This window comes from Lactuca sativa, chromosome 6, assembly GCF_002870075.4.
Source record: "Lactuca sativa cultivar Salinas chromosome 6, Lsat_Salinas_v11, whole genome shotgun sequence".
In the NCBI taxonomy this organism is placed as follows: Eukaryota; Viridiplantae; Streptophyta; class Magnoliopsida; order Asterales; family Asteraceae; genus Lactuca; species Lactuca sativa.
This window is the reverse complement of record NC_056628.2, coordinates 151,090,494-151,097,387: the sequence shown is the minus strand read 5'-3', so window position 1 is coordinate 151,097,387 and position 6,894 is coordinate 151,090,494.

Genomic DNA, 6,894 nt, shown 5'->3' with positions numbered 1-6,894 from the left:
AACTATTTTTTAACCATGACTATTATTCTGTGAAACAATCACTGGCCATTGAAAAAACCCTACCTATTGTTCAAAACTAAAAAAAGATAACCAATATTCAAACAAACAAAACACTATCATGTCATTCATAATCAAAGACTTTCAAATATTCTAAAAAAATTATTCACATCCTTCCAGTATGTTTATTGCATCGATCCATTCCCTCATCATTTTTAATGACCATCCTTATCAACCTTTCCCTATTCCTTTGCTTCGTCGGTTACTTTCTGATGGAATTGGAATCTGATTGGTCAAAGCATAACTATTTTGTATGCTTCTTATTCTGCAGAAAACCTTCTTTACCCAAGTCAATATTTCACATTTCCACTTACTATTTCAGAATAAATTTCCATCTGTCGCATTAAGAACACATCAGAATCGCATTAAGAACACACCAGAATAAATTTCATTAGCTTTCAATGTGTATCAAACACTAATCCTAGCTACAATAAATAATTTCAAAAATATTTAACCGAAACTACAATAAAGAAGTTCATTTCTAGCCCAAGCTATAGTGAATCAGGTTCAAACATTAACCATAGCTACAATATAAATTTCCGAAAAATAATTCCTAAATTAGAATAAATTGTTTAACAACTTCCTAAAGCCTATTACAAGAGATGATTTAGAATCTACATTATGTAGAATCTAAATCTGAATCAAAGATTATCAAACTAAAACATAAAGAGATGAATTCAGTAATGTCAAGATAGAATAACAACTTCTCAAAATTTTAGTTTTGACTTATCAAAGTAAGCAGTAACATCTGGTTAATCAATAAAATAACATCTTAAATCAAATTTATGAAGTAACACCTAACTTTACAAATCATAACACCTCGAATATTAAGTTACTAAAGACTATTTTACTAATATTTTTACTGGATCAACTAACTTATTAAACAAAGTAACATCTGAATCAAATTAAGAAGTACCATATTACTTATCAAACTAGAATACTTAGAATACCAAATTATCAAACAACATTTCACTAAATATTTACTAGATAATCCAATTACTCAAACAAAATAACATCTAAAATAAATTTGGGAAGCAAGTTATGTTTGCATAACATTCTATCATTTTCAATAACAATTTTCTTGCAGAAAATATGAAATCAATACAGAGTGCGTTATGTCGAACACCTAGCTGGCGATCACTAAATTTACCAAACACCTAACTGACACTAGAAGTATGAAGCTAATAAGATAAACCAAACAAACTAAGATCTTGAATCAAATTATAATTCAAATTCCAAGAATATCTCTATAGGTTTTTTGAATAACTTAAATATTTATGCATAATAACGTAGCTTGGATTGTAGATTTATTAACACTGAAATTGTTAACAGCCAAAAATGAGTTAATGGAATCTTTTATTACCTGATGAGAAGAATCCTTCCTCAACTAAGAATCATGAGAAGAAGTAGTAGTTGAAGGATTGGCAGAAACATGATTCAAGATCAGAATATGAATAAAAACGTTTAAAATCAAAATGACAGTGAATCAAAATCAATTTTTAGGGTTTTATTGGGGGTTTTGGAAGATCGGTGCAAAGTAGAATCATAATGAGAAGAAATCTCATAGATGAATACATTAACTCATAATCACATACATATTATAAAATCGACAATTAGAATATTTTAACTCAAATCACCCACAAATATAAAATCAAGAAGAAATTATAGTATTATACGTCACCTGGATTAACTCTTGATGCAACATATGAATCCGATTATGTAGAATGATCCATTTGTTGTAAAACTAAGCTTTGATTTCATTTGATTCAAGAATGTTGATGCTCGAGAACTTGATCCGATTTTAGAATCAAAATAACAATGTTGAAACTCCGAATCAGAACGAAGTAGAAGATGTTGATGATCGGGATTGAATAAGACGAATTTTGGTGTTCGTATCGAGGTTACTTAGGGTTTTGCAGATCAGAATGAAGAAGATTGAAGAGGATATAAAAAGTTTTTATGACCTGAATGAAATAGACAGTAAAATCCCCTTACTGCCCCTCCGCACCCTTATTCTAATCCTAAAGTTCCATTTAATTGCAAAAGTGTCACCGTTTCCTTGTGCTTCCTTATTTTGTAATCTGATTTTATTTTAGCCTTAGATTATTCAAGATGAGTGGTCACGATTTGGTCCCCTTGTCTCACAAAATACTGTTGTCTCACATGAACCTAACTCTGACTCACACTCTTTCTCTCTCTCTCTCTCTCTCTCTATATATATATATATATATATATATATATATATATATATATATATATATATATATATATAGAGATAGAGAGAGAGAGAGAGAGATAGGTTCAAGTCTTTAAAGTAATTATTGTGTTATTGTATGCATAAATGTGGACCAATCATTTTAAAAACCTAGATAGGGGTAAAATTGTAATCTTAGTTTTTAATTAATTTTGATAATTAATTATTCAAATCATAAACCTTTTAATTTAGGCACAATCGTTTACATTTACCGCTTTAAAGCCCTAGACAAAAAACATCGACCTTCAACAATCAAGCAGCTCTCGACTGCTTTTCTCCCGGTTCTGGTTGTTCTAGTTATTCAGGTGGCATTTGTTCAGGGTGCAGTTGCATGATTCTTCTTCTGGTTCAATTTTGATTCCGATAAAAAGCATCCCCTTCGTGGTCTCTGATTCCGATCTTTACACACTCTACCACTGTGTATTCCATTACAACAAAATCGATTAAGCAGGGATTACGTCTCACGGTGTCTTAAAATTCGGTCGTCTCATATGAACCTAACCATATCTATATATATATATATATATATATATATATATATATATATATATATATATATATATATATATATATATAGGGTTATGATCAAATGTGAATTTCAAGTATTGTGTGAATGTATTACCAATTGTTATCAATTGGATTAAAAGAATGAAAGGTTTGTGATTTTAAGGTACATGATATTAACAGGTGATAGCATGTATTATATAATTATACTTAATTAATTAATAATAATAAATATGACATTTTATTAAGATAGAGAAATATAAATTACCTATATTTTAGGCAACCAATTCATTTTATTTAATAACCATCAAATCAAATATCTATTTTATTCAACACTTAAATTAAATTAAATTTATTTAGAATATGATTTAATATATTAAAATATGTTTTCTAGGGATATTAATATATATTCTTACTATTATTGTTTTTTTGTAATATGTACTCTTATAACTTTTATTTATTTTATCCTTTCTTTTTCTTTTTAATTAGATTTAATTCTTTAAAATTGTGTTTACAAGATAAATGTTTTGAAACAATTGAACCACTATTATCATGAGAATCATAAAATAAAAGAGAAAAAAAACATAAATATAGATGTAAAATCTAACATTTTTTGTAAGAATGAAAATAAATTATAATTCCAAATATTTAATTCTCACGAGAATGAACATAAAAGACAAGTACAAATCTAAAATTCTTTTGGAAATGATAGAAATATAAGACAAAAAAAAAACATAAATGACATGCAATTAAGAATTTTTTTTTGAGAATGAATATAAATTACATGGACAATTTAATATTCTGAAAAACATATTGTTGATGTATTCTTCTAGAATCTGTCATTGATTCATTCATAAAAAAATATTGTTGATTCATTCTTGGAGAATATGTTTGATTCATTTGTCAAGAATATATTGCTGATTTATTCTTGGAGAATATGCTGTTTATGTATTCTTGAAGAATATACTCTTGTAGATACTTGTTGGTAGTGAAGTTACCACTGCAAAAAAAAATTATTTGATATAATTATTAGAAACATATAACTAAATATAAAAAAATTACATAAAAGCAATTAATTAACAAACATCATTTTGATTTTGAAAACAAAATTCAATTGAAATAACAAAACATATACACGAAACATTTAAAGTTATATAAATATATGTTTAATAGGGAAATCAAAAAAAAAATTGTCTTAAACCGTGTAGAAGAAATGCAATGCAAAAAATGTTTCTTTTTGTAAATTCCAAGAACAACCAAAGAGAAAAACTCCAAAGATTCGTTTCCTCCATCTCTTCGACTGGTGCGATAAATGACCACAAAAATTGTTTACTATTTATTCCGTTTATATATATATATATATATATATATATATATATATATATATATATATATATATATATATATATATATATATATATATATATATATATATATATATATATATATATATATATATATATATATATCGAACCTTTTTTTATGTATATGTATCACATTGGTCGTCGGCAACATGAGACGCCAACCTTATGGCCATTAGTGGTGACCTCTTTGTTTAATCTAGTATTAGCTCTTTGCAGAAACAAAGAAGAGTATGTCGATCTATATTTGAGGAGTAGGAAAAGATGGACTGATGATCGTCAGGGTTAGCGAAAGGGATGGCTATGGCCGATGTTATGTGATTAATCCCTAAAATAATGCTTTTTAAATTGATTAAGTTTCCAAAATTATAAGAATTTAATATTTATAATATCTAATTTAATTAATGAAATTAATCTAATACTCTTATAAAATGATTGGACCATATTTAGTCTTACATTCACACAATTCTTATAAGATATACATGACGCTAACTCTCTCTCTCTCTCTCTCTCTCTATATATATATATATATATATATATATATATATATATATATATATATATATATATATATATATATATAGAGAGAGAGAGAGAGAGAGAGAGAGAGAGAAGTGGTAAGTTCCGTTGAAATTAAAAATAAAATAGAGATCTTGAGATTCAACCTCAGCCACATATTTTACATTTTCCGCACTAACTCTTCGGTGTACCGATGCGGCAGACATATATTATATAGCACCGTCCGTTCCTTTCTCCTCCGCCATCATCCCCACCACCGTCACCACTATTACCACCGCCTCTAACACCATCTGACCCCACTACTATCATCTCCGTCACTTATACCACCGCCACCTCTATCATCACCACCTCTTCTGCTACCAATCTGTGAATATAGATATATGTATAATCATTTATGATTAGGCATACCACACTGTTGCCGGTACACTGGAGCATTAGAAAGGTAAATGAGAAATATGTGGCTGAGGTTGAATCTCAAGATCTCTAATTTTTTTTAATCTCAAGCGAACCATCCCATATATATATATATATATATATATATATATATATATATATATATATATATATATATATATATATATATATATATATATATATATATATATATATATATATATATATATATATATATATATATATATATATATAGGGTTAGGTTATAATGTGAACAACAACTATTGTGTGGATGTAGGGATTAATATGAGTTGCTAGTTTATCCTAATTAAGCTAAGTGATTTAATAAGGAAATTTATTTTTTAGAAAAAGGAAAAATACTATTTTGATAAGGGGTAGGAGATTATAAGGGCAAAAGTGTACATTTGTATGTCAAATTAAATAGGTAAGACCATATCATTTGGAAATAGATATCCTTCCCCCCATTCTTTGCAAACATTACCTATTGTCACCATCTTTTCTTCAGAGTTTGAAAATAGAATTGATCTTCAAGAATCATTGTTAAGAACGTCCCTTAAGAATCATTTATTTGGGTTCGTCGACATCATTCTCTATCAAATCAAGATTTTTTTTAAACCCAATATTTTTTCAAAGTTTGTTCGCATAGATTCTAGTCGAATAAGGAGTTGGCGATCAATTTCAAGACTGAGGGAGGCTTCAAGACCAAGTTCAAGAACACTTCTACTTCACCTATTAATTTGGATGATGAAGATTTCGTTAATCCTATGCAAGGTTACTGGTCATTGTTTAGGGATGTATTTGACTGTGGGTTTGGTTTAAATATTTTGTAAGAATATGAATCCATAAAGGTTGTAAAGTTATTCTAAAAGAGTTTGCTTTTAGGAACTACAAGCTTTACTGCTAAGTCCAAAAGAATGTAATTTTAACATTGTTTTGTGTATGAATATTCTTTTAGAATGTAAACATATTATGGGCGGTAACTTATTTCAAAAGAATTCCTTGTATGGATTGTAATACATGTTGAATATTCTAACAGAATGTGATTTAACATTGCTTTTGTGTATGTATTCTTTATAATGACTTTTGTTTTTCGTTTTAAATGTTTAAAATTCTGATAGAATCTATATGGTGTATTGTATGTAAAAAGGTTTTAAATGTTAAATTCTTTAACATTGTGAAAAAAATATGTAGTACAGTAGAAAAGACTGTACATAATATAAGGTTTTTTGATCTATCTAACAATGTATCATAAATTTAAAAAGGATAGTTTGATTTGTACATAATGCTTTATTGTGTTTATTATTGAAAAAAAAAGAATCTATAACTACTTTTTCATTGATTTTAAATTACACTTGTGTTGGAATACTTAAAAATCAAGTAGTTGTAGTGTGTTTTGGTGTATTCATTCTACAAGAATGATTATGGTTTATTGATTATTAGTATATAATATTATGATAGAATCTATTAGGTATATTTTTTATAAAGACTTTTGTTTTTTTTTTTATTATTTGATTGTTGATTTTGCATCCAAGAATATTATAACTTTTTTCTATTTAAATTCTAACATAATTTAATTATTGTATTGATTTTGAATATGTATTGAATGTAAAAGTTCAACTGCAAGCAATAATACCATATATAGTTCAACAAGCAATAAAAATTGAATAAGAACAACACGATTAACAAATAACATTCTGTCTGTTGAGAATGAAACAATTTAAATATTCTCTAAGAATGCATTTATTTAACTTTTATTAATCAAACTACAAATAAATTATATATGTT